Here is a 12,710-nt window from a genome sequence, read left to right as displayed (position 1 = left end):
GAAGCCGCTCGACCTTCTCAAGCGACATAGTTTCGCTCTATTGGCTCTTGAAAAGTTCGAAGAAGATCCTTTGGTGTGGTTTGTGGGCCGGTGGAATCATCGGTCGACCGTTATCGCGCCATGATAACCTGCTATTTGATGCCTGAAATTGAAGCTCGTGATCTCGGCGACATTTGATTTCAACAAGACGGCGCCACTTCCCACACATCGCATCAATCAATGGATTTATTGAGAGAATACTTCGCGGATAATTGCAAGTTTCGGGCCGGTCAATTGATCACCAATATCGTGTGATATCTATATTCTAATGTTTCATATCTACTTGTAATATAGCGCTTTTACTGGATTTTAGATTTCAGTAACCTCGCCCCTTGAGTTTATTTACAGAAGCTTCGCTCCTTATTTAATTAAAGAACTCGTTGAATATATTCTCGAGCTTTATTTCGCGAAAAACACGAGTGTGCGCGTAATATTGTAATCTACTGTACGTGACCGTCGTGTTTGCCGAAATACCTGTATGTCCCTATCAAACACGCAAGTGCTGGCCGCCAGAGTGTTAATTCAGTCAATGTTGTATTTGTTTTGACTTCGTTTTTTGTTTTTTTTTTTGTTTTTCTTATTTTGATTGTACAAGTGTTGACTGAATTTGACTGCTCATTTAAGTTTTTTTTTTTTATTTTTTTAACGCGAAAGAAAATAATTAACATATCGAAACAAAGAAGATGGGCACTTTCAGTTCAAAAACTTGTGTGGTTAGTGAAGGGTTAATGTTGTTCGTTTAATATTAGCGGCTTGGTGTTAAAATGTTGTACTAGTGGCTATTTGCGGAGCTGTTTTGAAGTGTTTTAAGATTTCGTGGCTAAAATTGAATATTTGAATATTTATTCTTGGAACGCCGACTTGGCGCCGTCGCTGCGGTGCAAATGCTGACATACAAGCCAGCAAAGTCAAGCGCTAACACAACTAACGCGCTCGTGCAGACCAGCTTTGATGCTGCAAAGTCGCATGCTACAAATCAAACTTAGCTTAGAACTCCAGCGAGCCGCTCATCTCAACGCCGCTGCCAACGCGCTCACATCATTTGTTTGCTCACAAGCTTCGTTTGAGATTACCACTTCGTTTGGTTCTTGTAGCGTTAGCGCCAGAGCTACACGCTTTGCGCTACGCTTTTGCTTTTGTTTTTGTTTGGGCTTGAGTGTTGTTGTTATTTTTATTGTAACATTCTGAAATTTCATACATTACTTGTGGAGTACGCGAGCTATCGTCTTTGCCAGCGCCGCCACCCCCTTGCGCGCGCCACCTTTCATTACCAACACGCTTCAGCGTTCGACTTGCGCACTGGTTAGGCCGCTCACTAACGAAAGCAGCGCCAAGTCGGACAGACGCGTCGTCGTCGTCGTCGTCATCGTCATCGTCTCATAAATACATTCGAATAGTGTGCTATGCGCTGCGAATGGAATTAGACGTGTCTCGGTGGAGCATATTGTACAGCGGTAAGTGATGCTCAAATACGGTTCATATACAAACATACAAGCATATCTACAAACATACATGTGGGGAGTTGTATGTATGACTTGACAGAGTAAACTTCATGAATGTCTCTATTGAAGTTGCTGGAAAGACGGATCAGTGACGTGAAGGCGTGCAATGAAGTTCAGCGAAAAATGTGTAAAAAAGTATAGAAAAGTGGAGTTATGAAAAATCACGCTACGTGTGTTATAACGTTGGTTTAGCCACAAATCGCCACAAATAAATAAAAAAAATATTATATATACAAAATATTTTTTGAAATAAAAAATAATAATTATTGATGTAAAAAAAAAATTATGAAAAAGTGCCGAAATTGTGTTTGGCGAAGCGCGTAAACCCTGCTTGCTTTATTTTGAGGTTATCGCCATAGCAAAATTTACCGTTATGTTTAGCAAAAAGTAAATAAAATAATCAGAAGCAAGAAAATACGAAAATATATAATACAACAAACATATAAAAGTAGTGTGTAAAGTGCTTTTCGAAGTTGTGTTGTGCAATAAATTCGCATAAAGTTGTGAATTCGAAGTTCGAAGTGAAGTACACGCATACACATCTACATTGTATTAGCATCCGCGCTTACGCATGGAGTAGTGTTTGAGAAAATGCACAGATGTTTGTTGGATTTTGCGAAACGCAACTTCATTTAAACAAAAACGCTAGCGGGGAAGAGCAGCGAGCAGAGTAAAGGCGGCGGCAAAGCGCGCAGCGAGCGTACGTGCTACCAGAACAACCGCACCGAGTGGTGTAGCAGGCAAATTTTGCAGGTGAGTGCGTGCTTTTAATCAGCCGTGCTAGCAAAAAACAAAAAGTGTACGCAAACAAACACACACACCCACACATACAAACATTCACACATTTGCTCGAAAAAAGGCGCTGTGTTTTATCGGCGTCCACACGAAAAATCGATTTTTCCTCCCTACTTTTGCCATTTCGCCTGTTTTTACTATGTATTTTTTGTTGTTTGAACTACGCCAACGTGACGTTGTTGTTTTGCTCCTGTTTTTGTTAGATTTCTTTTTTGGTTAGTCTTAATTTTGCTTTTTTGTTGTTGTTATTATTGTGATTTTTTTGTTGTTGTTATTATTACCATGTGCTTTTGTTGTTTAGCCAATAAGCGCTGTATTCGTAACATTCTAACACGCTGCGACCGGCGGCGTAAAGCCGTTGCCTTCATCGAATTCATTAATTTGCTGCTATTGTTGTTGTTATAGTTGTATTTTGGTTACCGCGCTAATGCCGCCCACATAACCAGGCGCGCACCGCTGCCTGCTCGATAGCGCTCATTAGCCAGGAGACGCGAATATGTTGCCTAAGTACATTCACTTTGCACGGTCTGTCTGCTTGCCCACACACACATACTCGTACATGCGTACACGAACGGATGTGCCACACACGCGCTCACACACCGATAGAGCGCTTTAGCCGTGCACAAATAATGTGTGAATTTGACATGGGATGTAGTAGCCTACAAGTAAAGTGTAGTGTAGGATTAACGAATGTTCGTTCAACTAATCGTAGGTGCTTGTTTCGACATCGTTTATTACTTAACAGTTATGTTGATTGGTCAAATATGTAGCTAGGATGTAAGCCAATTACATACGCATTTCTCTTTAATCTTTATCTTTTGCCTTTTCTTTATCTTTATCCTACTCAGTTTGTATGGCAGCTATATGCTATAGTGATTCGATCTAAACAATTCCGTCGGTGATTGTAACGCTGCTCTGGCCAATTGCCTATGCCAAATTTTGAGACGACATCTTACCAAGTAAAAATTTTTTCCATACAAGAACTTGATTTTGATCGTGCTTTTTGTATGGCAGCTATATGCTATAGTGAGCCGATCAGAGCAATACTTTCGAAAATTATAACATTACCTTGAACAATAATCTGTGTCAATTTTCGTGAGGATATCTTGTCAAGTAAAAAAGTTTTCCCTACAAGAACTTGAGTTTGATTGGTCAGCCTGTATGGTATAGTGGCCCGTTATCGGCGGTTCCGTCAAATGAGCAACTTCTGTAGTGAAACTGAAGGACTAGTTCGTCAATTCGAAAGGTTTGATATGTGTAACTTCCGAGGCATAGTTAGTTGCGATACAAAGCCTAGCATCGGTATAGAAGATGTCTAGTCTTTTCTTCTTCTACCTTTTGGTAGCTTCATGGTATGGTATCCCCAGCAGCTGGCGTGTCGTTCAATAAGTCAGTGATCTGTTAGTACTCATACTAGAATTCTTATGTCATTCCTTTTGAATTGCAATAGTCGGCATAGCTAAATCGACTTAGCTCGCTGCTTATTTATATCATATACAATATATATGCACTATATAAGGTTTCCCACGTTTTCCTACTGGGTGTTCACTTTTGAAAACTTCGGAACAAACTAATTATACCGTGTTCAGGGTTTTAAATGTTAGAAGATGCCACATGCTATTATTCTGACCTGATATAAAACAAATTTCAAAATCTAGAGTTGTCAAGACCTGAAAGTGCTTAAGCTTGTATTTCATCTTAACAGCTTAAATCGTTAATTATTTAAATGGTGCATCCTTTTTTTCCAATAGAAATATTTACGTAAACTAAAAAATATATAATTTGTTGCTTAAGATCTGTCTCTCCCATGCTCTCCGTTACTCTTTATCTCTTCAGTACTTTACACCAAATGTACTTGCATTTTAGAACCGATCGAGTGTTAGCGCTACATAATCGATGATCATCTGAGATCGTGAAACTTGAAATCTAAAACCATCAAAGATTTCGTTTGCAAACAGTCCTATCTGCTGTATAATAGTCTCCTAGTCTAATCTGGAGTTATAAGGTTTTTAGTGCTTAAATTCTGCGTTGTTGCTCTATTCGGCAGAAAAACTCATAGAAAAAGAAAGATGATACATTTTCTGGAGTATAGAGCCGCTTAAGTTTGTCGCTCAACTCTCTTAAGATTATATTAGTAAGCTTTAAAACTTTCTAAACTTTCTTTAGAATCATTGTGAAGGTTTCTGTAATAGAACTCTTTGAAAAGAAGAATATCTAATGTTGTGCAGCCTGCGGACTTTTAGGTAAGGGACTGACAAAAAAAAAGTAAGTTATAAGTGGAGATCTCGAACATCGAATTCTTTATTTAACAAGCTTTTTCTTATCAACACTTTTTTGATAAAATTATATATACAGTCACTTTAAGAAACCAGGTAACAGTTCTATATTTGATCGAATCTGGATTGGAACTTTTACACTCGGAATTTCAATTGTCATTATACCGATAAATTTCAATGAGATATAATCTTCAACGAGACCAGAGTTAGCACGGTTTATATTTGAAAATTTGTATTAAACTTGCTCAAATCGAGTTGCTACTCCGTAGCACCGAAAAATCAGTTAAAAAACGTGTGGCCTTTCGTCTCGTCTTGTAACTTCGAAGAACTGAAAAATTAGTTAAACATAGTATGCCATTCCGTGCCTGTTTAACTTGGTTGAGTGGTAGTAGTGGAGACACTATTGGCTGCGAACATAAATAGTCCATCTTCTTCTAAGTTGTGACGATAGCTTTTCATCTAAAAACTACTGCTTTTGACCACGACTGTTTCTTGGATTTCCATGGACAGTCTTCTGACTTTATATTCACTGTCACAAAGTCAAGTTCGGAGGTTATTCTGTACTGAGGATGATGTTTTTTCTTATACATTTTTCTCGTTTATAGACGGCCATGCCACGTAGATTCCGAGCTGCATGCAGTTCTCTCTTCCGAATTTTCAAAAATCTTTATCTCAACTATTAAATCAAGAATCTTCGAACATTTGTCAGTCCTTCGCCTAGTTATACACCTTATGTTTCATACTTATATATAGGTATATATGTATATATATAATATATAAAATCTATTTTGTATTTCTAATAAATGTGCAAAAACAGAGTCAGCTTCAGGAGCTAATGAATGCATAGAATCGGCTATTTGCATACTAATATCTATGCATGTATGCGTTTGTATGCCAACTTAATATAAATTCCAATTTTTGTGCCAGGAAACTCCACTTCGTGGCCTCTTTTTCACGTCAGCTTCGATTGTACTCTCCTGCTTTGGCTAATGTATGCATTTGCATTTTACCGCGCCACCTCTTGGTATCACGAAAGTACCCATAGTTTCCATTGACGACACATTTATATATATTGTTGGAAGACCCTCCACCTCTGCCCCTTTATGTAGTCTCATAAAAACAGCAGCGACACTGCAGTAAATTTGCTTGTTTTTACGTTTACCTTATTTCTTCTTATGATTTCCTCACTCATTTATGCCGGCTGTTGTTTGCTTGGAACACTCTTCCACACACTCTTCACTCCCAATATCGTTGACTCGCTCAACAATCAACACATCAAGTCCCGTCACCCTTGCCGAGCCGCCGCCGCCACCTTTATGTAAATATTGGTTCCTTCATCGCTCCCATTAGTTCCTCCTACACTACAACAAAAGAGGCCGCGTAGTTTACAGTTTTTAATTTAGTTTTCTTTTTCTCTACCATTTATTTTACTTGTTTTTTTTTTTGATCGCACTCCCCCTTCTCTAATTTAATTAGCGCACACTAGCTACAACTGCGAAATTATGTCCCTGAAAATGTGTGAAATTTGTTTTGCCGCAAATGAGTTACGAGGCTGACGTTGTGTTGCAGAAATTTTGAGTTTATGTGGACTCGGCGGCAGTCAGCAAGCAACATATTGCGCAGGCAAGTAAGTGATTTCTTGATAGTTGGCGGAGGCGAAGTGTGAGTAGCGGAAAAATATTGAAGTTGTTTGTTAATTACTCACTCTTCTTTGAGGTTTCTTGCTTATATTTAACTAAGTTGAGTCACGTTTTAGTAAAAGTAAACATCTATAAACTTAAGTAGTTCTAGCCGGTTTTTAATATGTAGAGAAATATTTTATGAATATTAATGTGAGGAGCGTCCAACAGGGTTGAGTTCTGTAGCTAGTTATCGAGAAACTAAATGAAGCGAGCTTTGTCTTCTATGGTTAACTTTTTCCGGCGGTTATAACATTTCCCGAAAATTATTCTTAGAAATTTACAAGTGCTTTGAAAATTAAATTTTAGGTTATAATTTCATACCGTTGTAATTCTTTAAAACCAGTCGGAGCAAGTGAATAGTCCATCGGTCTGTATATATAAAATCTATATATAATATCTATGGAATAGGAACGAACTGGGTATTACCTCAGCTGGATTTCCCTAAGCAAATTAAGAATATTATATATTGGTTTTTAATACGTGGTGGAACTTTCTTTAAAAACTAATGTGGAAATTTTTGAATGTTATGTGGCTTAAGTTGTCGTGAAACTATAAATGAAGCGACTTTGTCGTCTATCGTTAGCTTATTAAGGAAAGAAGTTTTAGGCGAGAGTTATTCTAAGAAATTTCCGAGTTGGTTGCGGAAAATTGGAAGTTATGACTTCGTCCAGTTATTTTGCTTTGAAGCCAGAGGAGTCAAGCGATTATTTCATTGGTCTAGTGGATCTTTAACAGACCGTATGATGAAGATAACAAGTATAAAACAAACCAGAGATCGGTGGAACTGGAACGCAGCGTATTTTATTTTATCGACCAAATTTTCTTATTCCACAAAGCAACTTAAGAATGTTTTAGGTCGCTATAAAAATAACAGGATTTATATGGTTTGGTTTAAGGAGTGAATTTGTCAAAAAATAAAATTTTTGTTTTTTTTTATAAATCGAATGTACATATGTATATTTGAAAATATTTTCGGAAAACTTGAGGTTGGTCCAGCAAATACTTGCGGGGATTTAAGTGTATTTGTAACAAAGTTTTTACTTAGTTGAATCGGCTCGCAAACGTGTAAACGCATTTTTCTCGAAACGCCTTTTTCCAAGTCAATGAGATAAGATTCTCCGAAACGGTTGTGCCGATTGTTTTGAAATTTTTACATAATATTTTTAGATATATTATTTGTCAGATAATGATTGAAGGAATAAGGATTTCGATTTTTTAAGCCACTCTAAAGTGTAAATTTTTTCACAAAAATCAATTTGTGTTTTTAAAGAAACCGCCATTTTGTAGTCTTACTCCTTCGATCATAACCTGTACTCATCTATAGTAATAAAAAAAATTTTTGGTTCTTGGTTTTGATGTAATTTGTAGCAGAAAAATATTTCCCACCGTTAGGCACCTTATTTCGGTGGCCCTCGTGCAGCTCGGCTACGGAATTAAGGGAATCCAAAATGTTGCAAAATTAATCATCGATTTCTAAGATACATTAAATTCTGAAAATTTGCATTATTTTTTATTTATTTGTTTAATAAAATGCTGCTGCAAAAAAATTAATGAAAAAAACGTCTTTTTTTACTTGAAAGTGGATATAACCCCTTAAGGAGTTTGTGAAAGAGTACTTAGTATCATGTATGGATCCAAAGTTGTAAAGTATACATATGTTAAGTATATCAAAGTTTAGTTTCTGCATATGTTGCAATTTACTTGGAAAGCTCTATAAGGAACTCTTCGAATTTCTTATTAAGTTTTATATAAATTTAAGGGATATGAGACAGACCTTTGTTTTTTCAATAAAACGGCTGTTTAAAGTGTTTTGAGATTCAGTTAATTTGGTGATTCAACTTTGTCTACCGCTTGGTTAGCCTTATCCTATTTCTTTAGAATTTAAAGCGCTTCATAGTAAGTGCTCTCGACTCGATACTACTGAGTGTATTCATTGAATGTATGACCTCAGCTTTAAAGTTTGCTAGACTAAAACCTAAGCTCTCAAATTTTTTTGCCAGCAACCATTCATGTTTATCATAAAGTAGCAGGAATTGAAGTACGTAAAGTTATTGCTTTAAATCTTTTGGTACTTATTTCAAAAAGTACCAAAAAACGCAAGTAATAATCGCTTCTTAAAATTTTGACAGCTCTCTTTGAAAGTTAAAATGAAGTAATAACATGAAAATACCGGTTGTAGGTCAATTAACTGCTACCAGCCAGCTACTGCTTGCTTTAAACTCAGTTATTAAATATACTTATGCCATATTTTGCTTTCAAATCTTTCTCGGTTTTTAGTTTTATTTCACATTTCATAAATCACTCCATGTAATTTTACAAGCATTTGAACTTTCTACTTTAACTGACGGTTTATTACTTCATCTTTATGACTCACACGTGTGTATGTATGCATATGTATATATATATACATAAGTCAGACTCAGCGCTGCAGCGGTAATTTAATTATTTACGCAAGACTTTTAGAATGCAAACTTTTTCCTAGATAAATCTGCACATATATGCATACATACCTACTCACACATATACGAATACACGTGCCTAGTTTTGGCATGAATATTTTATTTATAATATAGTATATTACAAATTCTAAGTAATAAAACAATACAGTGAAATTATATATAATAAAATCAGCATTGAAAAAACATCATCATGATGTTAAAAAAGTATTACTTCGACACAAGAAAAAAAAAACTCTATAATCTACGAATGTTTAGAATGACTAGCTGCCAGAAAGATTTAGCACGTCATATCTTTCAGTACGTCCGACTTTATAAGATTTCCATACACTTATTACTAGCGTCGATTGGGATGGGTTTCAGTGCATTTCAGTGAATGACTTTCAATGGCATCAATGGAGGCATGGCACATTCTTGGATTCTTCAGTTTCGAAAATAGAGAAAAATGCACAGGGAGCCAAATCTATCGAATACGATGGCTGAGCGATGACTTTCGCTTCGTATTTGGTAAAAAAGTCAGTCACAATCATACAAGGGCAGTGCAGCAGACGAAAATCGTGATAAACCGTTTTTAAACACCAAAAATTCAACTATGTCCCTCACCTTACTTTTCCTGACCTCAAATCGCATGTGAATTATTTTTCGTTCCATTTTTGTTATTTAACTTTTTTTTCCAATGTGTTTCATTTTTGTTTAAAAAATTATCTACCCTAGTTTATATCAGATTCTGACAGTGGGTGAAAAATCCATGGATAGATTCATCGATTTTCTCAGAGGTATGGCTATCAAAGCAAATATTGAGTTATACAGATATATATAGAATATATATATACCATATATACATTTACATTTGAATTTTGTGTTACAGAATCAGGACCATCACATTCTTACGGTGTTCCGTGGCATCCAGAAAAAGTTACTGTCTGTTGTGGTTTAAAAAACGATGACATTATTGATCCATATTTGATTACAACTGAAAATGGAACCAACATTGCTGTTAATGATGGGGACTACAGTAAAAGATTACGCGAGTTTTTTGTTTCCTATGTCAATATCAATTGTTTAAGTACTAAAAACTTACAGCGCGAGAAATTATAACTTTATTTGGACGAACTCTTAGTTATAGAGAGTAGGCTATGACTCTGTTAGACTGCGTTTTGTGTTAAAACAGAACTGTTGGAATCAACATTCTGAGCATTATTGGCAAAATAAGGTCGGGTGTTCCAGAAAAAATTTTTGTTTAAAATTATATACTCTATACTTCATTCCATTTCTTTAAAAAAATACCCTTATTTGCATATTTCCGATTTCACTTTATAAATATGCAATGAGTCATATACTACTGAGTTATACAACCTGTACTGCATAACTATAATATATTTTGAAAGATTCTAATGTACTATTCATGTTTGAATCTTTCAAAATACCTTGAACTACTGCCACTAGATATCTTGATAAAGTAAATCAACAACCATACTAAAATTTAAAGCCAAGTTTGGCGGCGTTCTCGCGTATTTAATTTCGTGTTTTTTTTCTTGAAGAGCAAAGCACCTGAACTGATGTTGTCTTTTACATTCTGTTAACTTAGATTTTTTGCAGCCGTTCTTTGTAAGAAGACTTTGTGGTTAGCTGGCAGTAAGTCATAATTAATCATATTATGTGCACGGCAATGGTTTTTGCTTGCAGTAATCTTTTATTGATGGTTTTCGTTCATTTGATCTTCCCCCCAATGTTTTTTCTACTATTAATTGGTGCTTTTTTGAAAAGGTATTTAAAGAAGTTATGGTTTCTTGGAAAAATCTTATATTTTGTTTTAGGTTATCAGTATAAAGGAGGCATTGTTGTTTTCGTACTAGAAGATGCTATTTTTTTCTTCAAATTTTGAAAAAATCAAGAAAAAAATAAATCTGATAATCATTTGGTATAATTAAGGAAGTATTATTTTATACCAAGAAATCCAGATCCAGAGGGCAGGGATTCTAACCTAAAATCTCTTGAATACTTGCACATTACTCTTTGTTTTGGATTGTTCTAAATTACTTTCTAAGTTCTAAATTTGCTTTATAATTTCATACCCTTTTTAGTTTGTATCAAACTTCATGCTTCAATACTGTTCTCATAATTTTCTAAAGGGAAGTTGTTAAGTTCTTGATATTGATTGAAGTATATTTCAGTTAACTTAAAGATCTTTTGAGTCAATTTCAAGCACATTTACAATGCAGATAAGTTTTTTCAAATTACAAAACTTTTGAGAAGCCTTCGAACTCGGCTTCAATTATTTACAACACATATGGTAATCAAACCGGTATACATGTAGCTCAAATATATCATTATATAAATAAGTAAGCACAGTATATTTTTCCCGTAAGAAGAAGTAAGCAGAAGATTCAATACTTGAAAACGCGCTCCCGGCTTTCTTACTGCAACCGTTCATTTTCTGGCGCTGTTAATCGATATTATAACGTATTTGATGTCAACTTGACTACTCTTTAAATTAGAGGATTCGTAAAATCTCCCATACGCTTACAAATTAAAAAACCACGAAACAAACGGTAATCAAAATTTTGCAATCCCGAAATTACGGGATTCATAAAATCATCACTGTGAATAAAAATTTAAATTTTAACTAAACCGCTGAAATACGATAGTAAAATTTTGCAATCCCGAAATTACGGGATTCATCAAATCACGATTACGATTAAAAAATTATAATTTTAAGGTTACTGAAGAAATACAGTAGTAAAATTTTACAGTCCCGAAATTACGGGATTCATAAAATTATGCCTAGGAATAAAAATTTAAGTTTTAAGTGACCCGATGAAATACGGTAGTAAAATTATGCAATCCCGAAAAAATACAGCAACACACATCATAACATCGTCCATACGATTAATAAATTATAGTTTTAGGCATCCCGAAGAAATACGTTAATCAAAAGTTTGCAACCCCGAAATTACGGGATTGATAAAATCACCGATACAAATAAAAAATTTAATTAATAAAATTAAAATTAACTTATGTAGGCACAAACATATAATTATTAAAAAACATTTACCGGCAATCTGTTTAAGGTCAGCCCTTTCACTCCATTTCTAATATTATTTGTATGCCCTTTTCTTCCTACAAATTTTATTGTAATCATGAACCTATTTCTGGTTTATTTATAGACTCTTCATTTCATTTGTTTTTCATTTTATTTGCGTTTATTTAAATTGCATTTGACAGCAAACGCTTAACAAAGAATATATGACGAGCCCACACACGCACACACATGCCCTTATATCGTATACATCTGAATAAGCTGTTGATGCTTGCTCCCACAACTTTGGTTTTATAAATACTTACATACACACACACATACATAAGTCTACATGTGACAATAAAATCGTTCAATCTCAATTGTGCGATTATTGCAAGCGTAGCGCCCGAGCCATGCTTGAACAACTGGACCGGGTGACACGCGCTGCTGCCAGGGACACATGTGAGCATGGCTGTGTGTGTGTGTGTGTGTATGTGTCTAAGCAAGCGGGGTTTCACGCAAATTTGTTTGCTTTGATTGGTTTTTATAATATTAATTTTGCGATTGTGTGTGTGTGTGTGTAAAGCCGACTGGCAGATGGATGAACAGTTCACTTGCTACGCCTTTATAGTTTATTAAAAAGTGTTCTCGTATGTGTGTGTCAGGCCGCGCTGAGGCCCGTAGGCGTTCCACCACAGCTTTCTGTACCGAAATTATTACTCTATTTTATTTCATTTGCATATCTTCGCGAGCGTCTTTTGTCTGACAACAAAGTAATTGAATTTATGCATATTTATATTGCTACACATTTCATAATTGTTTGGATTTTTTTTTTCTGAATTTATGAGCGCAAATTGTTTTGTGTGGCGCATATCTTCACATGAGTTCATGTACAAACGTCCGTCTTGCTATTATTGGACAATGTCACAGTTAAGTTATTT

The 12,710-nt window shown here is 35.4% G+C and overlaps 1 protein-coding gene across 2 annotated transcripts in view; it reads left to right on the top strand.

The window, feature by feature from the left end:
* The first annotated feature begins 823 nt into the window (after positions 1 to 823).
* The window catches only part of numb (NUMB endocytic adaptor protein), a 101,029-nt gene continuing 89,142 nt past the window's right edge, over positions 824 to 12,710 (top strand). Inside the window, exon 1 of one of the 2 annotated variants that reach the window (XM_036370586.2) lies at positions 824 to 1,493. The gene's annotated coding sequence lies outside the window, so the exon portion shown is untranslated. Of the gene's footprint in view, positions 2,295 to 12,710 lie in introns of both variants that reach the window. The other variant, XM_036370584.2, reaches the window with a different exon arrangement.

The sequence above is a fragment of the Bactrocera oleae genome, chromosome 3 (assembly GCF_042242935.1).
Source record: "Bactrocera oleae isolate idBacOlea1 chromosome 3, idBacOlea1, whole genome shotgun sequence".
NCBI lineage: Eukaryota > Metazoa > Arthropoda > Insecta > Diptera > Tephritidae > Bactrocera > Bactrocera oleae.
Note: the sequence above shows the minus strand (reverse complement) of the source record. Positions and strands in the feature narration are given on the sequence as shown.